The 25,853-nt window shown below is 38.4% G+C and overlaps 1 protein-coding gene and 1 non-coding gene across 19 annotated transcripts in view; one reads left to right on the top strand and one right to left on the bottom strand.

Annotated features, from left to right (window-relative positions):
• Erc2 (ELKS/RAB6-interacting/CAST family member 2) overlaps window positions 1-25,853 on the top strand; it is a 1,008,017-nt gene that overhangs the window by 44,412 nt on the left and 937,752 nt on the right. The gene's annotated exons all lie outside the window — the stretch shown is intronic.
• LOC138824905 (U6 spliceosomal RNA) lies at window positions 8,485-8,591 on the bottom strand. The gene has a single exon (XR_011371221.1). It is a non-coding gene; the product is annotated as a U6 spliceosomal RNA (small nuclear RNA).

Below are 25,853 nucleotides of genomic sequence, written 5' to 3' on the forward strand. Positions count from 1 at the left end.
TAATTCTTCTGAGTATAATTAAATAATTAGAATTTCACTAACATAAATTCAGATGATCTAAAACAATTTGAACTGTACTGGATGAGGTAAAATGGGGAGCAGGCCCACTATAGGGTGGAGGTAAGGAAACACGATTCCTAGCTACTTTGGAGGCTGAAGTGTGAGGATTATTTTAACTCATGAGTTTGAGACCAGGCTGGGGAATCTACAAAGACTCTGCCTCAAAAAAGCAAATAAACCAGGTGTGATGGCTCATGTCTCTAACTTTAGGTGTCTGGGAGACAGAGGTCAAGAGGATCAGTTTGGTGCCAGCCCATGCAAAATGTTAACGAGACCTAATCTCAATAAAAAACTTGGGCATGGTGGTCCATGCCTGTCATCACAGCTATACTAGAGGTGAATGTAGGTGACTGAGGCCCAAGCTGGCCTAAGGGACAAGGAAGACCCTATCTGAAAAGGGGCTAGAAGTGTGGCTCAGGTGGTTGAGTACTGGCCTAAAAAGTAAAAGGCCCTGAGTTTAAACCCAATACTACAAAACTCTCCAAAATAAATAGAAAATTCTTAAGGATTTATATCGTGCAGTTTGGTTTATAGCAGTTACTGTGTTTTCATATTCCTAGACATTTTTTGCTATTATTATCTTTGTATTTCTAATGGCCTTTTTTCCAAGTTAGTTATACATAAAGCAATTTTTAGACATTTCCCCAGGTGTACGTATCTAGCCAAAGCTCTGCATGAATATAAATAGCATCACACACTAGGAGACTGTACTAGATCTAATATTTACTCATCTCGTGCAGAAGTGGGACAAGGTCATGGAGAAATGTAACCCAAGAAATGTAAGTAAACTTGTCTGGAGGAATGTTATAGCTTTTAAGCAATGGTTATAGGATCATTTCTATTTCTGGTTTGACACAATAGGAAAAAATCTACTCTAATCAATATGATTCAACGTGCAATTTATTTTTTATAATTAGAAAATATTTTTTTTTATTATCTTTTAAGTAGTTGTACAAAGGAGTTTCACATATCACTTTATGAGTACAATTCATCTAGATGCATTTTGCTCAACCCCATCCATCCCCCCCCCAAGTTGCGTAGTTTCTCTTTTACATATGTACATTAAATATTGTAAACAATGCCCAGCACAAAACGGACTCATCACCTTACTGATGTAACTGTAACCTCTCTGGATGGCATCTTTACAAGAAAATAAAATTTAAAAAATGCTGTAGTTGTATTTGCCCAGCCTCCTCTCCATTCTTCTTGCCCCTCTTCTCTTGATCTTCTCCCAAGACATGGTCCAGCTTCCTGGTATTCATTTTGTTAAACTTCGTTAGTTGTTCAAAAGAGTTAGACCATTGCAATCCTCCTGTGGGAATACCATACTTCAGACAGTATGTTTATGTATACATGCATATGATCCTGTATGTGTTTTCATATCTCAACATATGATTTATTCTCCTTTTGAACACAGAACGTGAAAAAGTTGAGAAAGATCTCACTTAGGTGTTACCTTTTCAAAAATTATTTATTTGTATACTTCAGGGCTTTTCTTTTTTTAAAAAATTGACTAGCTGTACAAGGGGGTTTCATCTTAAGAAGTGCATTTATATATACAGTGCTTCTTGGTCATAATAAACCATCTCTCATCCTTCCTTCTTGTTCCCAAACCATTCACATCAAGTCTTCAGGACCATTTTAGCAGGGTTGTTCAACTGTGTTCTGAAATACTTATTTGGTGTTGAGTTGTGTTTGTACGATTTGCTGAGTTATACCAATTGGAGGTGAGTGTTAGGGTTTATTCCATCCCATTGAGGTGTCTGTGATGCCACTGTATCACAGTAGGTTGTCTGCTAACAGTGAGATGCATCTGCCTATCCTTTTGTGATGAGCCCAGGAGTTCTCAGTCTTATCATGCTTTTGGGTGGGCCTTGTTACATTTTAGACTTCTTTCTTTTTTTTTTTTTTTACTCAGTAGATTGATTTCTTGTCTAAAGTTTTATATGTTGGAAATTTTATCTGTAGTGCAACTGTGTTAGAGGTGGTGGAATCCTGAAGAGGTAATTAGGTAATGGGGGCTCTACCCTCATGAATGTATTCATATATTTAAATTTTATTGTAAAGATGCTCTACAGCGTGGTTCCAGTTACATGAGTAAAGTAATGAGTACATTTCTTGTGAGCATTGTTACCCCCTTCTTTGTTGTTCTTCCACTATCCCTTCCCTCCCCCTCTTCTCAAATTTGTATAGTTCATTTCCAACGTAGTGTCTTATGATATCATTGTTGCACTGGGTCATCTTGTGTCTTTGTTTCAGCATTTTGTAATTCCCTTCCCCTCTCAAAATTAGATAAATGTAAGTACAAGATGCAGGGTACCAAAATCAAATACAGTGACAACTGGGGATACATCATATGGGGAAGAATATATAAAAGAAACAAAAAAGTCATGTACATTAGAAACAAGAACAAAGAGAAACCTCTTATGTCCATATCTTGGGGTTCATTTTGCTTAGCATCATCTTATATTGTCATGTGTACAAAGCTTTTGAGCTTTTCTGCTCATCAGCTAAGGTAGCCCAGATGTATACTAATTATTGCAAATAAGGGAAACCATGGGACCTATATTTCTTTGGTTCTGAATAACTTAATATGATTTTTTTCCAAATCTTTCCATTTCCTAACAAATGGGGAGGTGTCATTCTTTCTGATGGAAGCCTAGATGGAAGCTGAATTGATCCATTCATCTACTGAGGGACATCTTGATTGATTCCATATCTTAGCTATGACAAATAGTGCTGTGATAAACATAGTTGTGCTGGTATCTTTGGTATGTCCTTGTTTGTGGTCATTTGGGTAAATGCCCAGAAGTGGGATTGCTGGGTCATAGGGGAGCTCTATGTTTAGTGTTTTGAGGAACCTCCACACTGCTTTCCAGAGTAGTTGCACAAGTTTACAATCCCACCAACAGTGCAATAGGGTTCCCTTTTGGCTACATCCCCTCCAGCATCTGTTGTTATTAGATTTCTTGATTATTGCCATTCTAACTGGGGTGAGGTAGAATCTCCATGTTGTTTTGATTTACATTTCTTTTATGGCCAGAGAAGTTGAGCATGTCTTCTTCATGTGTCTATTGGCCATTCTTATTTCCTCTTCAGGGAAGTCTCTCTTTAAGTCTCTAGCCCACTTATTAATGGGGTGGTTGTTTCTTTGAGGATTTGTTTTTGGGGGATTTAATTTTTTGAGTTCTAAGTATCTTTTAGATATGAGGCCCTTGTCCATTTTATGGCTAATGAAGATCTCCCAATCCATGGGCTTTCTGTTGATCTTGCTAGTTATGTCCTTTACCATGCAGAAGCTCTGCAGTTTCATGCAATCCCACTTGTCCAATCTTTCTTTGATTTGTTGTGTTTCTGGGTCTTTATTAAGAAATTTTTGGCCTGTGCCAAGGAGCCCTAGAGTTTCTCCAGTTCCTTCCTGTAATGTTTTCAGGGTGTCTGCTTTGACTTCGAGGTTATTGATCCATTTGGAGTTGATTCTGGTACAGAGTGATATATAAGTATCTAACTTTAGTTTTCTACAGGTGGTTTACCCATTTTTACCAGCACCATTTACTGAAGAGGCTGTCTTTTTTCCATTCTATTTTTTTTGAGCTCCCTTATCCAAAATTAGGTGGCTATAGGTCTGCGGGTTCATTTCTGGGTTTTCAGTTCTATTCCATTGGTCCTCAGGTCTGTTCTTGTGCCAGTACCAAGCTGTTTTGATTATTATTTCTGCTAAGGATTGTTTTTGCTATTCTGGTTCTTTTATTGTTCTACACGAATTTTTGGATTGTTTCTTCTATTTCATTGAAGAATGAGGTTGGGATATTGAAGGGTATTGCATTGAATTTGTAGATAGCCTTTGGCAGTATTGCCTATTTCCACGATGTTAATCCTCCCAATCCAGGAGCATGGGTGGTTTTTCCACTTCTTTAGTTCTGCTTTAATTTTCATTTTCAGGTTTTTAAAGTTTTTATCACACAGGTCCTTCACTTCTTTTTTTTTTTTTGCGGGGGGGGGGGGGGTCCGGTCGTGGGGCCTGAACTCTGGGCCTGGGCTCTGTCCCTCAGCTCTTCAGCTCAAGGCTAGCGTTCTACCACTTGAGCCACACAGTGCCACTTCTGGCTTTTTTCTTATGTGGTGCTGAGGAATCGAACCCAGGGCCTCGAGCATGCAAGGCAAGTGCTCTACCACTGAGCCATCTTCCCAGCCCTCCTTCACTTCTTTAGTTAACTCCTAAGTATTTTATTTTTTATGGGGCTATTTGCTTTACTGACTGGTTCTTCATCAATTTCTGCTGCTGCTGCCAGTTGGGCTTGTTGTGTGGCTGCTTGTGTGGAGTCTTGTTCTTCGAGCTCTGGTACTGATTCATCACTGTCAGATTCTGTTCCAGACCCCGTCTCAGCCTGGGGCTGTGGCAATTCCTGCTCTGTAGCAGGGATGGATTCTGTGGCTTCACCGGGCATTTTGCACAAAGGATGCGGAGCCAAGATGGCGGTAGAGGGAGAACTGGCGAATAAATAAACAATTTTTTAAGGTACACCCACTTCCAGTATTTTATTATAGCAGCGGCAAATGGGCTAAGACAGCTATCCTCACTACTCAGATCCACCATCTACTAGGATCCTTTCTTCCTATTACTACAGGTCAGAGAAACTATGGGTCCATTTTTCAAGGGCATTCAGGAAAATGAAACTTTCCAAAGGGGGTTTCCTGTTCAAATAAATGGACACACATACTGGAAATGTGTATCCTGGAAATTCATGATGCATGTATTCTGGATTGAATTATCTCCCCTCCAGAAAACATGTCAGATTCCTAACTCCTAACATCTCAGAATGTGAACTTACATGGAGATTGAGTTTTTTTTTTTATAGGGGTAATCAAGTTAAAATGATTTCTTTAGCATGAGCCCTAATTGAGTTTGTTTCTTTATAAAAAAGGGGAAATTTGGATGCAGATGTAGACAAACATTGGGAAGATGGAATGAAGCCACAAAAAGGTGACCCGTAATAAAACAGAGGAGAAAGTCCTGGGACACACCTTACCTGACAGCTTTTCAGACTTCTAGCCTCCCAAGCATGAGGCAACAAGTCTATTGTTTAAACCAACAGCGGTAGTACTTTGCTATAGCAGACCTAACAAAGAACTATACCAGCCAGGCACAGGTGGCTCACACCTATAATCCGAGCTACTCAGGAGTCTGATATCTGAGGATCCTGGTTCAAGGCCAGTGCAAGTAGGAAAGTCTATGAGACTCATCTCCAGTTAACCACCAGAAAGCCAGAAGTGGTCCTGTGGTTCAAAGTGGTAGAAAACTATCCTTCAGTGAGAAAGCTCAGGGACAGTGCTTAGGCCTCAAGTTCAAGCCCCACAACCACCATCACCAACAAAAGAATTCTACCGTATCACCATGTGAAATGGTCAAACTCTTGTTATATGCTATTTGTTAAGTTTACTTAACTCAGCAATTTATCAATTTTATTTAGCCATGAAAAACTTTGTTTTAAGCCAAACATCAATGTATTAGAAAGCTATTGCTGCATTATTACCAAATCACTATTATTATAACTTCCCCTCTTCTTGTCTTGAATATTGATGTGAGTACTAGGGCTGTGCTAGCCATATTGTAGCCATGAAATTCACAGAGGCATCTGCCCTTCCATCTTTGAGCAGTTGGAACCAGTATTGGAAACAGCCTACCTCTAAACTTATAGATATGTGAGAAAATAATTCACTAAGTTACTTTGGATCGGCATTCTTTTCAAACAAATGTTGGACCTGTGTGTCAGTTTTTCATTTTAACTCTGAGTTGCAGTGTGATTGTGTGATTGTGTGTGTTTCCTCTGATCTTACATAGGCATATGGATTTAGAAGTAGTTTGACACTAGGACATAACTTGGAATCTAAGTCTTACGAGGACAAAAATGTTCATTTTCTTTATCTGGAAGCAATCTTCCTTAACTCTTGAAGTGTAGCTTGTGTGTGTGTTTGTGTGTGTGTGTGTGTGTGTGTGTGTGTGTGTGTGTGTGTGTGTGTGTGTGTGTGTGTGTGTGTGCGCGCGCGCGCGCGCACGTGCGTGCTGCTTTGAACTCATGGCCTGGGTACTGTCTCTGAGCTTTTCTGCTAAAGGCTAGCACTCTACTACTTGAGCCAAAGTTCCACTCCTGGATTTTTTTGTGGTTAATTGAAGATAAGAGACTCACAGACTTCCTTGCCCAGGCTGGCCTTGAACTGCAGTCCTCATATAGCAGCCTTCTGAGCAGCTAGGATTATAGACGTGAGCCACCTGCACCACCTGCACCTGGTGTTTTCTTTTTCCCTACCTTTTCAGAAAGATGGAAAAACTTTGGTCCAGATTTAGTTGATGACCTACTTAGAAGTACATTTTTAAATGTCTTCCATAGACAGGTGAGAACTTCTTTGGCTCTGAAGATCTATGAGATGGCACAGTGCCAATAGTTTTCTTTATTTGCTAGAATGGAGAATGATTTGAAATGAGCTATACATCTTTGTCACAGATGTCAGCGGGTTTTGCCTTAGTCTCTTGTAGTCAATCCTAGAATCAACCATGTGTTCCATATTAGCAGTCTCACGTACTTTTTAAATTTAATTTTATTGTCAAGGTGATGTACAGAGGGGTCACAGTTACATACGTAAGGCAATGAGTACATTTCTTGTTGAACATTGTTCCTCCCTTGTTTTTCTCACATATTTTTGTTCTGAGTTTCTTCTGAAAGACCTGGCTCCTGGGAGAAGAGAAACCATTCTTATGTGCTGGATCTTGGGAGATGTAAATGATTTCCTTCTTCCATTTTTCCTGGATCATGTTATTTGGACATTGGGATCACAACAGCACACAAGCAACCAGAGAAAACATTTAAAATCATTTATATCAAAAGATTAGTTTGACCTGTGCCAAAGATACCTATTGAGACCAAGTTTCAATAACAGGTTTCAAAACATGCACTGCTTAATAAAATTCCTCATAGACAACATTTTCAGAATTTTGAGAGGCAAGTCTGTGTTGACTGGAGAAATGTAATGGTAATTTTTATCGGCCAGCACAGATGGGGTGGGCTCTCCTCTGGCTAGAGTTCAAGTCCAGTTTCTATAATTAGTTTCAGGTGGAGCTCTTGTGCTGTTGTTGGGGTTCATTGACATCTGTGTGCAAACTCCTACCACTCCCACTTGGCATTTGGACTCAGTAAGTGGTGTGACTTTGCAGGAATATGGAAAATTATAAATCTCTCTCACACACATATCCCAGATAAAGCTGCAGCTCTAAAGGTCAGGTTTTGCAAGCTGTGGAAAGCATTTCAAAAGTTAGGGAAGTACATTTACAGCTGAATATGGGTGTACAGCCTGACAAACAATTCTGGCATGTGCACTTTTCTTCTGTGTCTCTTTAGAGCCAGCACTTGATTGTATTTTGGAAGTGACTGTAGCCATTTTTCTGTAGGTCTAGAGAAGAAGACTGAAGTAGCTTCTTCTCAATTTATAACCCATGCCTGGGCTCAAACTGCTGGGTTTATCTATATACAGTCATCAAGTTAATTGGATGGTTCTCAACTGGCAGTAGTTTGGAAATGCTTGGAGACAGTGTTAGCTGTTACATGTGTATGGGGGATGGAAGTTTGGCACTGGCATCCAGTGGGGTCAAGGCCAAGAATAATGTTAAACACCCTTCAGTGCATAGGGAAGGTGCCATCATTAACTGACCCATAATGTCAATAGATACAAGGTTGAGAAACTGAGCTTACAAAATGGTTACTTCACCTGATGCCTTACTCAGTGCTTTTTCTTCACTTAGTGCAGTGATGATGGAGATACATAAAATTCAAAAATAATTGATTCATTATTATGTGGGAAAGAATTGATTGCAATGTCTTTTTCTCACTCTCTTCCCTGATTTCCTATGTTGGTATGGATTGGTAATAAGGAATCTTCACATATCTTGAATTCTTTTTTTCTTTTGAATTCTTTTTTTTAAATTTAATTTAATTTTATTTGTGAACATACTGTACAGAGGAGTTACAATTACATGGGCAGGATAATGCGTACATTTCTTACCAAGCATTGCAGCCTCCTCCTGTGTTTACCCTTCACATCCCTTCCCAGCCTCCCCCTTCCCCCCCAATCCCAATCCTTCTCCTTCCCTCCCCTTTCCCCCTGCCCCCCGCACCGACGTTGTAAAGCTCATTTTGGACATGACAACTTGTACTTCTCATTGTTGCAACAGGTCCACTTGTATCCTTAAACAACTGGTTTTTCCCCATCTCCTCCACAAGTTATACTGACATCAAATATAGTGAAAGCAGGGGTTATACTGTGGGGGAGGGACATACAAAGCAATAAAGAGATAATCTTATAAATGCGTTAGAAACACATGCATGAAAGAAAAAAACCTTAAAATACACATCTAAGGGTTCATTTTCCTGAAAAAATATGGAACGCTTCACGAATTTGCGTGTCATCCTTGCGCAGGGGCCATGCTAATCTTCTCTGTATCGTTCCAATTTTAGTATATGTGCTGCCGAAGCGAACACTCTTTTGAATTCTTTTAAAAACTGGTATTTGTCAGATCGGTAGAACAGTTGTGAAGTTCATTAAGAAAATGAAGCTTCTTGAAAACTACAGTCTGCACGTTTTGATGTTTTCTTACACTGATGTTGAGAGTGAGGTGGAACAAGAATTTTTGAGCACCAGTAATTTGCTGTTTTCTTACTGTGTGTGATGTGAACAGTCTTGTGAGAGGTGTATGGCCTGCATTTTATAGACAAGAAACAAAGCAAGGAGATTAAGTGGTCTGCTTGAGGCCTAACCATGAGACAGAGCTAGGAATTGATGATCTAAGATAGGTTTAACTGTAGAATTGTGCTCTTCCCACTGTTATGAAGAGGAATTCAACAGGTTTGCTTAACCACTTGAAGATTACTGTGCTGAAATGAGAATTCTGATGAAGAGTAGGAGTAGCAGTGTGCACTATATAGAAAAGATGGGAAGCAAGAATGGGAAAGGGGAGTTAGTAAATGGAGGCAGCAGAAGAGACAGGACAAGCAGAAGGTAAGTGGCCAAGGATTTCCTGTCTAGTAAATGAGCACAGATTTCCTGTATTGGAAACCTGTCCAGAACGATGAGAGAAATCAACTCCAGGATGATGAAAAATGAAAAACACAGGGGTCAGAAGAAAGAGATTATCTCTCTTGAGATTTACTTATGAACTGGCAGGTCCTTTCAGGTGTTTATCACTTTGATATCTCCCTATACCAATACTAGAGCTTCAGGGAAGAAGCAGTTCTTCATTTTGGGCCACTGAAGATGATCTCATTAGTCTGGTTGGAACTCTTTTAGAGTTTGCCTCCATCTTCAGGAACTTGAATGTAACTTGTCTCTTGGCCTAGAAGATGTTTAGCCAACACTCTTCAGTTGGTAATTTATCTTATTGAGGTGATCACTCTACGCAGGCTTTGTCCTTTGGATGGTTCTGTATCTCTTGTACTCTTCCTCTCCCCTTTCTCCCCCACTTCCTTCCCCCACTGTGCTCTCCCCTCTTCCTGTTATTCCTTCGCCTCTCAATACTGTTTTTATATGTCCCTCTGAAAAATTATCATTCAAGAAAAGCATATATAGGTAGAGTGCTCTCCTTGAGCTGAAGAGCTGAGGGACAGTACTCAGGCCCAGAGTTCAAGCTCCATGACTGACCCCCCCCCAAAAAAAGAAAAGCATATATGTCTTATCCAAACAAGTGCTCAACAGGAGCTACCTGGAGTTGTTCTGTTGCAATTCCAGAGACCTTGTATCCAGCATCTATTCTGGGTCCAGTTAGCTGTGGCTAAGAGAGAAGATCTACAATACTTGGCAGAGCTTTGCAATAGTCTCTGGTGGGGCACAATAGGTAGATTGGGGAGTGTATGGGTAAGATGCTAGAGAGAAAATGACACCTGTTGTTGGGAAATAGGTTTGCAGAACACATCATTGAAAGTTTTTTTTTTTTTTTTTTTTTTTGGATCTGGTCATGGGGCCTGAACTCTGGGCCTGGGCGCTGTCCCTCAGCTCTTCAGCTCAAGGCTAATGCTCTACCACTTGAGCCATAGTGCCACTTCTGGCTTTTTGTTTTTTTTGCTTATGTGGTGCTGAGGGCCTCATGCATGCAAGGCAAGCACTCTACCACTGAGCCACCTTCCCAGCCCATCATTGAAAGTTTTGGATATTAGGAAGATCAAGATCAATTAAGAGCTCAAGAGTCTGGAAATTCAATGTCTGTTGCTTCTGTTTATAACTGGTCATTCCAGCAACTTCACTGGCCTCCTGGAACCTCAAGACCTTTATACCTATCTTGTCATTCTCTACCTCTGATTGTACCTGTAAGGTATAATAAATAGGTAGGCTTCATAAGGTAGCTGGTGAAGAGAACACCACACTCTATTCAGGCAGGAAAAGAGGTTTATTTACTGAACTGCTGCCCCCACCATGCATGGTGGACAGGCATGGCTGAAAAAGGAAGGGGCAACCCACCCCTGGGCCAGGACTTATCTAGGCCAGGGACAGGAAGAGGTGTGGCCAAGTGTGGGAAAGGTGTGGCCACACTGGATCTGGATGTGACCTCAGGATCTGGGACCCTACTAAGGTCAGATGGGAGGCATGTGACCAGAGGTGGCCCAGGATGTGACCTAGCAAGAGGGGAAAGTGACTGCTTCCAGGTGTGCCAGTTACCTAGGTAACAGATCAAATACTGGGTGGAAACTTAGCCAAGAAGTAGGGAAGTGCCCCTGTGCTGATCTTACAGTACCCACTGGAGAAATTCCAGATGGTGTATTGACTGACACCTGGATCAATTCCTGCCATCATATTTATGGCTATTCTTATAATCTAATCTCAGATTCCATCCTTTATGGAACATTCAGAAATTCTCTACTTCTGTAGACTTAATAGTTTTGATGCAAAGTAATGTCCAAACTGGATGGGATTTTAGTGCTAGATAGGATCTGCTAACTTTTTAGAACTAGGTATATTCCAGTTGGGTGTTTTCTATTTTAAAGTTATAACAGCTTGAGTTCTCAAAGCTATCTTAAGAAATTGCTCTTGGAAAAGAGACAATGTATTACCTGAAAAAAGAATGGGAGGAAAATAAAACTCACTGATTTGTTTGCTGGAAAACATTTCTGAAGTATCCATGTGAAGTAATATGTTCCCCAGGAATCCTGATATCAGTACAAATAAGCCCAGTGTATGGGATGGAAAGTTGGATACTGCAAAAGATGGCCTGATTTAGAAATTTCTCACATTTAGAAACATAGAAAATAATAAAACTGGCTTTGCTCATAAAGCTTAAACTTCTGCCTTTGCGTGTTTATTTTTGGTATTTTTGATGCAGGATCTTCCTATATAGTCTAGGGTAGACTCAACTTGTGATTCTCCTGTCTTTGCTTCCCAAGTACTGTGATTATTCATTCAGATCACCATATCTGACTTCCAGGAGGTGTTTTTTAACTTTGGAAAGCTATGTATTTTTTGACCAAAAAAAGTCATAATTTTCCCTAGAAAAAATAAGCCTAACCTGAATTGTGCACAATAATTTGTTCTTTATCTCTCAATTCCAGGGGCAGCTAAGGATATTTAGGTTAAAAACTTCTGTATAAGTATGAACATTTAATATTAAATATTGCAATATATCAGAAGTAAGTAGTTCCTCGTAGTTAATTAAGTGAATGATAAGGAGGCAAGGTAAGATAACCTTTTCAGCTCACAATTGTTCAATTTATCCTGAAAAGTAGAAAGGTATGATGTAGTAGAAGAAAAAAGAGAGAAGAAAAAAGGAGATGGAGAAGACTCATGATTCACACTATTTTTCTGGTAGCCCATTACCATGCTTGCTGGAGGCAGGAACCACAGCATTTTCCCAGGAGAAATTGTTACAAGTAATTGGATTATAAGAGTAGCCATATGGGTCCACTAAATATGATGGCAGGAATTGATCCAGGTATCAGTCAGTACACCATCTGGAATTTCTCCAGTGGGTACAATCAGAGGTAGAGAATGACAAGATAAATATAAAGGTCTTGAGGTTCCAGGAGGCCAGTGAAGTTGCTGAAATGACTAGTTATAAACAGAAGGAACAGACATTAAATTTCCAGACTCTCGAGCTCTTAATTGATCTTGATCTTCCTAATATCCAAAATATTTCCATGGCAAAAGCTAGAAACTGCAAATGTCTCTGTTGTTATAGGGCATAATAAAGGTGCCTTCTCAGTAGACACTACTGTCTGAACCCTCAGGAAAGGCAAACATTCAAGTTGTCCAAAGAAACATTACATGGCTTCCAGGTTTAATTAGCTGTACACATTAAACCAGTTGGCTGAAATTGTGATCATTCAGAGGTGGTGTTTGATGGGCTTTAGTAAATTTTGACCTGGTTTGCATATCATAGCCTGAATTCATCTTTTGTATATCTGATCAGCTGAATCTCTTACAGTGAGAATTTAGTGATTTACACCTAAGAAATTGTCTCCAAATCACAATCTCCCTGGGAAGAGGTCAGAACAGACCTCTATTGTGAAATAGAAGTAACTTTTAACCTGAGGAGACTGATTGGTTTCACAAAAGGAGAAGCCCAAATGAGGAGTTAATCTAAAGCAGATTTTGGTGCTAACCCAGATGTTAGGTTAACCAAATCATAATCTCTTTTGCCTGGGCCCCAGTCACCCCTGCAGCATCATCATACTAAATAAAATGATCTCAAAAGCCAATATTGGTTGGAATGTACTATGATTCTAAGCAAAAAGTGTCAGAGAAGAGTTTTCTGGTAGCAAAAGGAAGTCAATGTTGTTATAATATGATTCATATGCAAGTTGATGGGGGCCTAGGACTATTGATACAGGTGTGGTCAAAGCAGGTGAGGATGGACCTGTTGGCTCTCTTATCTGATTGCTTGTAGTTGTATTTATGAACTGCTGATGGAACAATCTGCTTGATATGGGGATGACACAGCAAGCCCATTACCATGCTTGCTGGAGGCAGGAGCCACAGCATTTCCCCAGGAGAAATTGTTACAAGTAAAGGCTAATTTTACTTTTGCTGTTGATGGCGTTTCTTAGCTATACTAATTACTGTCCTGATAGAAATGCTGCAGCAATATACTCAACGTTCCCAGAGTCTAGAAGTGAAAAGAGGTTATTCTTAAACAATCCAGGCAAGGGATTCACCCATGAATTCTAAAGCTGCTGCACTTCCTTAGTCATGACTTTCTGAAGTGTCAGACATTTTGGCTTAAATAGAATGTCTGTGTTTGCCTGTTGTTAACTTCTAGATTCCCTAATCCATTCTCTACCTCACTGAGTAGTGCATTCAGTTGCAAGGAAAATTATTTTAGAAAGGAAAAATCGAAGTGTATGTTGTGCCTTGGGCTTTTAAAAAAAGTATTCGTGGGCTTTTAAAAAAGTATTTTGTAAATCTGAGAATTATGTTTTGCTTTCTCCCTTAGTTCCTTAATCATATCTGACTATCTGTTTTTTTTTTAGGGGGGAGGTTCGGTCATGGGGCCTGAACTCTGGGCCTGGGTGCTGTCCCCTCAGCTCTTCAGCTCAAGGCTAGCACTTTACCACTTGAGCCACAGCGCCACTTCTGGCTTTTTTCTTTTTCGCTTATGTGGTGCTGAGGAATCGAACCCAGGGCCTCATGCATGTAAGGCAAGCACTCTACCACTGAGCCACCTTCCCAGCTGCAAATCCAATTTTGCCTTTCTTTATTTTTTGTTTTTTTGGTCGGTCGTGGGGTTTGAACTCTGGGCCTGGGCGCTGTCCCTGCACTCTTCAGCTCGAGGCGAGCACTCTACCGCTTGAGCCACAGTGCCACTTCCTATCTATCTGTTGTCCATCCATTCATCTGTCCACCCATCCATCTGTTCATGTAACGTACTTGGTTAGTAAATAGTTTCTTTAAAAAAATGAAATGTACAAGTATATAGAGAGTCAAGGCATTGGCTAATTCTTAAAAGTCAAAGACAGATATGATGCCTCTACCATTGCTCTTTTTGCTCATGATTGCTCTATTTGAGGTCTTTTTATTTTCCCATATGAGATTTAAGATTTTTTTTTTTACTTCTGTGAAGAATGGCAGTAGAATTTTGATGGGAATTGCATTAAATATATAGATTGCTTTTGGTTATATGGCCATTTCACAGTACTGATTCTGCTGATCCATGAGCATGGGAGGTCATTCTATCTTGATTTCTTTCCTCAGAGCTTTATAATTTTCATTGAAGAGGCCTTTCACTTCCTTGGTTAAATTAATTCCTAGGTGTTTTTTTTTAAAGCTCTGGCGAATGGGATCATATGTTTGATTTATCTTCCAATCTGCTTATTGTTAGTATATAGAAAAACTAATGTTTGAATATTGATTTCATAGTTTGTCACTTTGCTGAAAGTGTTATCAGAGTGAAGGTTTTTTTGGTGGCGTTTTTGGAGTCTTTTAGGTATAACATTTTATTTGCAAATAGCGATCATTTGACTTCTTTATTTGAATCTCTTTTATTTCTTCCTGTTGCATTATTGCTCTAGATAAGCATTTAAGCACTGTTTTGATTTCAGAGGAAATGGTTTTAGTTTTTCTCTGCACACGTGCAGCCTTTAGTATGTTGAGATATGTTTCTTTGATTCCTAGTTTTTTTCAGAGCTTTTATTATGAAAGGAAGTTGAATTTTGTCAAAAACTTTTCTGTGTCTATTGAAATGATAATATGATTTTTAGTCCCTGATTCTGTTTATATGCTACATTATGTAAATGATTTGTATATATCAAACCATCTTTGCATCCCTGAAATGAAAACCACTTGATTATGGTGTTGTATGATCTTTTTTAATGTGTTGTTGAATTTGTGTTGCAAGTATTTTATTGAGAATTTTTGCATCTGTGTTTATTTAGGAAATTGTCTTTACCTGCTTGGATGTTAGGATAATTAATACTGGCTTCGTAGAATTAGTTTGGCAGTATTCCTTCTGTGTTTATTTTCTGGAATAGTTGGAGGACAATTTGGCATGATTGTGGATAAAGGAGGTAGTCTGGAGGCTGGCCTGGAGTGAAAGGGAACACATTTCCCAGATGAAAGGACCAATAGAAAAGGAGAACTATTTAAAGTTCCCTGTAATGAAGATATACTCTCTTATGCTAAGAAGGCAGATGCAGAAGCCCTTCTAGAGACTCCTTTGCAAAAGGTGTTGCCTTTGGTTGTTTTCCTGAAGACTTGGATTTCTAATAACTGCTCATGGTTCTTAAGCTTTCCTGGGGAAAAGTATAGGCAGATAAAATTGTGATGAGATCAACACCTCAGTCATGCCTTTCCCAATGACTATCAATTTCAAAAGGATTTAGCTTATTCCATCAGCTGCCTTCAGTTTTATATTGGGGTAGATGTGATTGAATAAAGATGTAATTTGTATTCAGGTGTGTTTATATGTGTGATATGTAGACCCAGTTACAGAAGAATAACCACTGCCCTGGATTGATGATTATTCAACTTGAGAGAGAAATTTCACCAAGGTTTGCATTTTCTTTGTACTCTCTGAAGTATCATTCCGATATCAGTAAGGAAAGTAAATGCATCACAGGATACTTTAAACACTGTTCTTTGAAACAATATAGCTTATTATGTACATTTTCCATCAGAAAGTAGTATGTTTGTTAGAACTTTATGTGGGGTATTTGAATGTTACAGGTCTTCACTGTCTCCCTAAGGTCTGGCATTGGAGGCTATACATTTGAAGATCAAGAGTCAAAAGGGAGGCACATGGTTTTATTAATCCTTGAGGATAGGCTCAGTATCTCTCCATGCAGGTATTCTTTGGTTAGGTAGGAGAGCTTTCTGTTTCCTCTGACCAACTTCCAATCTGGCCAAATTGAATCTGAATCCATGTAGTAAACACCACATCCAGAAATAATGTTAACAAGAAAAGGAGGCTTTGATATTTTACCACATGGATTTCCAGAAACGAAAGGTTAACAAAGAGGGCCAGTTTCCTGTCTTATGAGGCTAGGATGCAGGGGAATGGACTTGATGTATCTTTGAGTTTAGTGTTCAACAAACTACACTTTCTTTCTTCTTTTGCTGTGGCAATATATGATCGTGGATACTTGAGAAGAAAGGATTACAGTCAGGTAGTGGCTCAAGTCTTCTAGGCAGTTTGGCATAGTGGTTAAGAAGATAGAATTGGACTTCTGAGGCCTGGTGTCAAGCTCTGACTGTTACTTACCTAGCCCCATGACTTTGTGAAAGTCAGTGAGTACTTCTGGGCCTCAGTTGCCTACTTTTTAAAATGGGACTAATATAGTAACACCACTATGTAAATTGCTTAGAACAATGCTGTGTAGACGTTAATACTATACTGCTATTATTTCCATTTAGAAATGAACTTCATGTAGATGATTGTAATGGAGAAATGACTTCATTGAGGCACACATTTAAAACACAGCAATAAACAGCCCACAAGGATGCTATTTTTTCAACTATATTTTAAATTGGGATGTCCAAATGTGTCTGAAATGTGAGGATTTTACTTTCTGGGATGCTGAAATAATTTTTTGGTTCCATCTTTTTAAGCATGAGAATAAGCTGAATGTAGAGTGGATCTGCGCTCATGTTGGAGGAGGCAGACGAACAGATGGAAGGTGTTAGAGGGAGCATTTTGATGTGCTCATGGAGGAGGCGTTAATATTTCAACATCTTGTTATTTACAGATAATTTTTAGCAGAGATTTTCAGAGCTGCTCAGTTTTTTCCCCTTTATTCTGAGTGGCACAGGATTGTCAGAAATCAATGTGTTAAGAAGCTGAAAAACTGTTTAGAAATTGAGTTCAAGTTTGATAACAAAAGTAAGTTTTAGCTTTCTGGATTTTAATCTTTTTTTTTTTTTGAGGTAATTCACCAGCCTACAAAATTTACTCAACAGCCTAGACTCAGCAGAACTGATTACTGACTTAGGTCTAGTACTATAAATAGACTAGCTAGTTGATGTGTATTAATGTTGTATTCCTACTCTATCATGGGCAAGGAGGATAAAGAAGTGAACAGAAGAGACCATAAATTCTTTGAAAAAGGAAAAATAATGGAAGGTAGACCTTCAAATAAGCCATCATAAACATAGTGTGATTATTGCTTTTAAACAAGATACCTGGAGAGGTTAAGATTAAGAAATGCCTCCCTGTACAATGAATGTATGCTAATAAAAATATTTTTTTAAGCATTTCTTCTGGAGGCAGACATAACTGCATTTAAAGTTTGCCTCTGGAACCAAAGCAAACAAAAAATTATCTTTTACATCCTTTACAAATTATTGGCTTCTCAAGTTTCTGAACATACATCTGTAAACTGGGATTACTTTACTGTTTCCCCTGTAGTGGTGCTACAAGCACCAAACACATAGTAAGTGCTTATTAGCATAGAAATTAAGTACTATGAAATGAGTTCTTGGCAGAGTGATCTTGTTAAATATTCTTATAGCTTGGTATTTATGTACCACATTGTGTGAGACATTTAATCAGCGCATGCCTTATTCCTTATATTCAAATCTCTCACCAAAGTTCACTTAGTAGATTTATTTCCTATATTATAGCAGTGTACATTAAGATTCATTTGTTCTATATATATTCTAAAACTTGACATTTTTGATAGAGCTTTGCATATAATTTTTAGAAAAAAGCTGGTCTCCATAATTTCAGGTGCTAATGCTTAAACACCAGAAAAATTCACTCAAGCCAACTCCATTAGTGAAGCTAGGTTTTAAGAAAATAAACAGCAAATAATGATAGTTAACCATACAGAACTTTATGGTTTCCTAGCCCGCTCACTGTAGCATTATGATGTCTTGGAGGTATATCTTCAGCTATAAAAAGGGGGATGATTCTTGTCTCAACACTTCAGTGAAGCAGATCTTTGAGATAACACAGAAAAAACTCTCAGCACAAAAGCCCTAAGACAGTAAATGCTCAGTAGATACCTGGTGTATCTGGGTGGAGGTCAGGAGTTGAGGATCCATGGCATCTCTAGCTGTTATACCTCTTAACTACAATTGCTTCTCTCCATTTTTCTCCTTGTCTTTGAAGTTACTATTTTTTTTATATTGGGGTTTAAATTCCCGAAATTAGGCCTCTAACTAACAAGTACAGCCTTTTGTGAGCAGATTTCTTTTACCCCTGGCTTTAGTAAGGTAGTTTGCATTTAATTAATGAACACACTCTGCTGAGGAGGTACAGGGCAGTATAGGCAGGGGTCTTTATCCAAGGCGATGCCACAGGCTGAGGGGCAGGTTGATCCAAGGTCACGTGCCACCTCTGGGCCAATGGGTGAGGGGGAAGGGGTTTCACTGAGCAACAGAGGCCAAGCCACTTTTCTCTGACGAAGTAGAAGCAAGTATTCTTCTAGAGGTGGTAAGTATTTGTGTTCATGGAATTGGTGAAGCATGAGAACACCCACCCTGGACATGGAGGTGTGGTTTTGAGGCAAGACACTCATATGTGAGTGGATTCGAGCTCTGGGGTCTTTGCACAGGCTGGCTTCTTAACATGGCTACCCTCCAGGTGGACTGACAAGGCTTCGGGCCTTGGCTTGCTCTCCTGCCTCTGTCTGAACTTTCCAGCACTGACCGTCCAGCCCAGTTCTTTCCATGCCATTTCTGTGTATTGTGTTTGCTAAGCTTCTTAGACATGCAACTCTGATTCCTCCCCCTAACTTAGGGAATCAGAGCCTGCATTTTAACAAGATCCCCACATGTGCACACGTGCAGGGAAGTTCTAGTTTGAGCTTACTCATCGTAAGTCTCTAAAGAGAAGATTTCTGAGTTCTATCCTCAGAAATACTGATTTGGAAAGTTCAGCATGGTCCTAGAAATCAGTCTTCTGGGTCTAAAGTAGTTGGTCTGTGACCAGACTTAAGAGGATGTCCTTCAGAGTGTGGGGGTAGGAATTAGAGAGGTTGTGAGGAGGATGTGGTCTTGGAAGTTAAACCTGGCCTACTGAGATCTGGACTTCTTTTCTGTGAATGCATCTGCAGAATTCCAATACTTCTTGATCCTTTCATCTTTAAATAAAACTTGGAGAAAGGCCAGTGGCTACACTTGTAATACTATATACTTACAACTTTGAAATTTTGGAGTTGGTGAAAGTTGTAAGTAGCAAGTAAGTAGCAATCCACTGTTGTAGATTTCTCTGGACTAGTGTATCAGCCTCTGAGACCCAATTGTTTTATGTAGCAGAATAATAAAGAGACATCCTGTCTGTCTTAGTTCTCCAGATGGCCTCCAGGAAAATTTCCAAGCCGAAATTACATTTATTCGGTTCAAGAACCCACTGGGAAGATGATATAGTCATAGAAAAAGCCAAGTTTTTATTGACTTTGAACTTAGTGTTTTTCTAAATTATTAGCTCTCTAGGTTCTTACAACTTGGTTTACTTTTTTTTTCTATGACTCCTCTACATCATTGTGACTTCCATTTGATTTATTTGTTCCTTTGATCTGTGTAATGAAATTAAAAGGTAGTTTGATAATGGCTTTGGAAAAATGACATACCCTTTAAACATGCACTTAAGAAGTGCTTTGATTTTTTCTCCTCCCTTTTTCCTATAAACACATCATATGTTTCTAGTCAGTGGAAGTTTTGAGTGACCCTAGTGTGCATCATAATCTTGTTAGCCACTTTGAAGTGTAAGCAGGCTTGGCTACCTAATTTTAGAGCTCATTGCAACATGGAAATGTAGATCCTGTTAAAAAATTACCAAGAATTTCAAGATGGTCATAGTAGGGCACAAGGCTCTTGTAATATCTGTGTGGCTCTGTAGGTTATATTCTTGTAAACCGTCTGGGTGTAAGATTTCTGATGGTTAATGTAAGAGGGCAAAGTTTACTTTATCTTGGATGTTTTTCTGCATCTTCCTTGATCTATAACTCCTCTCTTTATAGTTCCTCACCCATTAGAAGAGGGATGAAGTGTCTAGAAGCCCATAGTCATTTGGGGAGATAGACCTAGCCATACAGGATCAACTCACATATCATTGTTGAAGGTTATAAAAGGGAACCTTCTTGTACTAAAATTGACAAATAGGTTTTAAGAGTCTTAAAAATGTTCACTGGTTATTTCCTTCCTTTTCTTCTTTTTCTCCTTCCTTCCTTCATTCTTTTTTGTGCTTGAGGACCTTACACTCTTGTCTGGCTTTTTTGCTCATTGCTGTTTAATTGGAGATAAGCATCTCAGATTTGATTGTACAGATTGGCTTCAAACTGTAATCCTCAGATCTTGGTTTCCTGGGTAGCCAGGATTACAAGTGTGAGCCACTGGTGCCTGGCAAGGTTTACTGTTTCATGAACCAGTTATCACTCTTCTAGGGTTATATGTACATAAAGAAATATTTGCCAAAACACGAGAAGTAACCTAAATATCTACTAATAAAACATGTTCATATTACATTATGAAATACTACCCAGGAATCTAGATTTTGAAGACTATTTAGTGACATTGGAATTCATCATCTATATTCTTATGAAAAATTAACCATTGATTCTTTTGGTCAGCTCTCATAGAGGCTGAGATTGTGTGGACACTGACTTTGCTGTCTGGTGAGGTTCATCCATTCTCACCATCTTCAGATGTGTTCCCTCTTGTTTCCTAGCCATTTCTGTTTAGTTTCCCATCATATATTTTTACTTTGGCTGAACTAGACCCATTTGTATTTGTACCTCCCATGCTTTGAACTTTTACTGGTCTGCCAGGAGTAACCTCCTAATTTCCCTATACATATGTTGAAATTTAGTCAGGCTATTAAATGAGTACAAATGCTGACTCAACTGATATATTTTTCCCCATTCTGATTATCCCAAATTGTATACATTCTCCTTCAAAGTTTTTATAGTACATTGATGCTGTTATGTCATATTCTCCAGGTATACATAGAGTGGTGTGTGTGTGTGTGTGTGTGTGTGTGTGTGTGTGTGTGTGTGTGTGTGTGTGTGTGTGTGTGCGTGTGTGTGCGTGTGTGTGTATATGTATGTATGCCAGTTGTGGGGCTTGAACTCAGAGCCTGGGTGCTGTCCCTGAGTTCTTTTTATGCAAGCTAGCACTCTACCACTTTGAGCCATAGTGCCACTTCTGGTTTTCTGGTGGTTAATTAGAGATACATGTTTCAATGGACCTTCCTGCCTGGGCTGACTTTGAACTGTGATCCTCACATCTCAGTCTCCAAATTGCTATGATTACAAATATGAGCCACCAGCACCTAGTGGGTGTGTGTTTTAATGTAGATATAAGTATCTTTTTTAAAGTTATTTTTATTTTTATTTTTTTGTTTTTTTATTGTGAAAATACTGTACAGAGGAGTTATAATTATATGGGCAAGACAATGAGTACATTTCTTATCAAGCATTGGTAGCCTCCTCCTTTGTTTCCCCTTCCCATCCCATCCCCCCCATAAGTATCTTTTTTTTCTTTTTTCTTTTATTGTGAAAATACTGTACAGAGGGGTTACATTTACATGGGCAAGGTAATGAGTACATTTCTTATGAAGCATTGTTGCCTCCTTCTTTGTTTCCCCTTACCATACCTTCCCATCTTCCCCTCCATCCCTCCCCCTCCACGCCAAAGTTGTAAAGTTCATTTTTCGACATAACATCTTGTACATTCATTGTTGCAATGAGTCCACCTGTATCCGTATTTAAACAATTTGTTTTCTCCCTTCCCTTCCACAAATTATACCAACATCAAATACAGTGAAAACAGGGATATAAATATATATTCCAGTTTTTTGCTGAAAACATTCTATTTCTGTAACAGTGCATTTAGGAGCAAGGAGATGTGTTATCAGGTGGTTAATAACCAATTAGAACCACACTCTTGAATGTGAGTGGATTCATGTCAGGCAAAAGGAAGTGGACTCTGTGGGACTTTAGGTCTCTATCCTGGGCTTTCTTATGTTTAACATTTTTGTTTATTTGAAGGAAGACATTGGCATGATTGTAAAAGTTGTCAGTGTTGGTTGGAAGAACCCGAATGCATTGAAAAGTTGTTGGATGAAAGTGAAACATAGAATCCAGAAACAGGTTAAATTTAATAAACCAGCTTCAGGTTAAATATTCCTTATCTAAAATGCACAAAACTGAAAGTGCTTCAGATGTCATATATTTTAGAATTTAAGATATTTGTGTTAGACTTTACCCAGTTGAGATCCCAAATCTGAAAATGCCAGATCTAAAATGCTCCAAAGTCTGAATTTTTTTTGAGTGCTGCCATGACACTTTAGAAGCTTTGAATTTGGGGTTTTAAGGATTCTCTACTGGTAATTGTACATTTCTGGAAGTCTGTTCAAATAATCACCCACAAGTCTATGGTACATGTGACTTAATTACAAAACTGAAGAATGCTTAAGGAGCCTGCTGATCATGTTTATTATATGCCTCTAGTGTGATGTCATTGATAGGAAATTATAAAACAATTACAAAGCTAACTCACCCAGAAATTATGTTGAAAGGAGTATGGGCAGTTAGCTCAAAGAAAATAATGGCCTCATATTTCAGACCTCATCTAAAGCTTCAATTTCCCATTCCCTTGTAAACTGGAGGACAGTGGAAGTCAGTGAAGAATTGATTAAGTGGACAGTCAGAAATCAGATCATGATGAAAGACTGAGGACATTAGTGTGGAGAAGAACAAACTTGTGGAGTGAGTGCAGTTTGACAACTGACATCTGTTATCTTCCTATTTTCAGTGCAGTGCTTTGCAAACTTCATAGTATGTATGAATCACCTATGGTCTTGATAAAAAGGAATAGCCCAGTTTAGTGTGTTTGTCATGATTCTGTATTTCTAGCACTCTTTTAGGGGATGCTTCTGCTGCTGCTGGCCCATAGACCACACAGTAAATGGGAAGGCTCCAGAACAGCTCAGTCCACTTGGGTGATTTGTATGATGAGAACATTCTATATGGAAAGATGTTGAAGATAGAGATAAGTGTTGATCAGGTTATTGAACAGTAGTAACATGTTTAAAAAGATTGGTCCATTCCCATGTGCTTACTTTTGGAGGGGATGATAGGTGAATGTTGGAACTAGAACTTAAAGGATTTGGGTTTAGATTACCTATTTCTTGACTCAGTTTCACATTTGGCAAATCTGTTAATCTAGACAAAGGGCCTTTATTTGTAAAGTGAGGGTAACTCTTGCACAATAGCTCATTTCACAAGATGCCTCGACCAAATCATAATTTGCTGCTCAAAAGGCTCCAGGTTGTCATACTTCTAATTTAAAATTATTTGGGTATCTGTGATATATGGGGAATAGACTGTGAACTAATCGAGTTTCCCAAGGCACGATGTAATTTCTATAACCTTTGGGCTCGGTTACTTCTCTCTTTTCATGTAGTTCCTAGAGGGAGCAAAGTCAAAGGAGGCTACAAGAGTGGAACAGCTTTTCTGTCAGATTATGGCTAATAACGATGTTAAAAATGGTTTTATAGTATAGTCTTAAGGTCTCTCAGTAGCAGCCATTTAGAAAAAGGCTTTGGAACATAATTTTCTTAGCTTCTATTAAAATGAGACTAAATTATTATTTTCTTTTTACAGTTGATTGATGTTCTAGTTATATATCAGGCTAAAAGTTGGGCCACAGGATAATGAACATAGTAAAAACAGGTATTAGTAAAGTTATTCATTAAAATTTTGTGTACAGTTTATTAGCAGGAAATAATAATTTGTTCTTAGAAGAGAGAATTCATAGAACTGGTTTATAGGAGAATAAATGTGTTTAGCATGTAGTAAGTGGTTCTCATTTTAACTCATAGCAGGCAAGTCAGACCCCTTTCTTTTGGAAAGTATTAAAGATCAGAGTTTTTATATAAATTAGTGTATTATTCACAGTAGAATCTGCATTTGCTTGATTTTTTTAAATAATGGAATATTTCTGTACTTTAAATATTTATAACAATGCCATTTACCCAACAGAAGGAATGGGAGTCCAAAGAAACCATAACTAATCAACTAAGTGATTTGAGAACAAACACTGAACACCAAATTAAGGAAGTAAAGAAATTCATACAAGAACAATGCCATTTAGTTTAATTTTGGTAGGTGGTGTAAAAAATTTTATGGAGAATTTTGAACATGCATAAATGTAAATAAAAAAATAAAATGATTATCACTCTCCCATGTATACCCATCACCTTTTCCATCCAGTCACCTGTGGTTACTCCTATCCCACATATCCTACCCATTTCTTCCTTTTCCTCTATTACTTTGAAGCAAATCCCAGGTATCCTAGCAATTTGTCCATAAATATTTTCTCTGTCTGAAAGATGAGGACCTAAAAGTTCTACATATCGTACAATTACCACATGTACTGAAAAATTAGCAGTAATATATATATATATATATATATATATATATATATATATATATATTTAGCAGTAATATTTTCATAGCACCAAACATTCAGGTAGTGTTTAGACTTCCAAATGTCTCCTAAGTGCCATGCTTTTTAAAACAGTTTGGGTAAATGAGGATTCAAATAAGGACCACATGTTGTGATTGGTTTGTATTTTAAATTTCATTTGCATTTTTTAAAGTTATTAAGTAGCCAGGTTGTTTGTCCTGAAGAGTTTTCTGAAGCCTGGATTTCATTGATTGCATCCCTGCAGAGAGCTTAGAATATCTGTGTTCTTTGTGTTTCTGGAAATTGGTAGTTGAATTGGCTGCTGGATAAGAATCACATTTTTTGTTTGTTTGTTTTGTCTTGTTTTTTTTTGGGGGGGGGGATGGATTGGGATAGAGAGTGTGCTAAATTTTGAAAAGTTCTTCAGATAGTTCTCTTTTAGAATAATGTACATTATTTAGAATGAAAGATTGGTTTATAGCTAAAGTTCTTGATTTCTTTGTTATGAATGTGAAATAATTTTATGTGAAACATCATGCAATTCCTTATCTACTTGTAGGTATATTCATAGTCAGGAAGAGGTTTATGAGAATGTGCTAATTTGTCAGTGAGGTTTACATTTTTTAAGCCATATGTAGAGAATATAATTATTGGTATAATTCAGATTTTCACTTTGGGTCCCTATCCCCAGACATTGCCACTCCTATGGAATGACTATGAATTTCAAAGGTGTTCTGAAAGCTTTTGTTTTCTACTATATGTTCTATGCTTGCATTCTTCTCTACATATGTAATAAACCAGAATACTTGCAAGATTTGTCTACTTTAGTCCAGTGATCTTTCATTGTTTTAAAGCTAATGTTAATCTGAATATGAGTATATTTGCTCTACTGGCTCTAATGTTTTTGGATTGAAGCATTTAGAGTAACCTCTGTGGAATGATTGTTTTGCCACTTGAATATCTATGACATAAACAGTTAAGCATCTGATATGAATACTATGATGTTTGAAACTTTGTAAATATGAATCTGATGTGGGAAGGCATTTTGTTTTCCTATGGATTAATGATAAGCATTATGGCTCTACTTTGTATATTAATTGAAGGTCCACTTGACATGGCCATATTGTACATTGTAAAGACTGGGATTAAAAGTTAAGAGCCACTGGGCACCAGTGGCTCATACCTGTAATCCTAGCTACTAGGAGGCTGAGATTTGATGAAAATGGACTAGGCAGCAAAGTTCATGAGAGTCTTATCTCTAATTGACTACCAAAAGCAAGAAGTGGACTTGTGACTCAAGTGGTAGAGCACTAGCCTTGAGCAAAAAGCTCAGGGGACAGTGTCCGGTCTCTAAGTTCAGGCCCTAGGACTGACACAAAAAACAAAAGTTAAAAGTTTTAACAGTGCTGGAGGAA

Source organism: Dipodomys merriami, unplaced genomic scaffold, assembly GCF_024711535.1.
Source record: "Dipodomys merriami isolate MVZ:Mamm:240054 unplaced genomic scaffold, mDipMer1.0.p SCAF_13, whole genome shotgun sequence".
Taxonomy (NCBI): Eukaryota; Metazoa; Chordata; class Mammalia; order Rodentia; family Heteromyidae; genus Dipodomys; species Dipodomys merriami.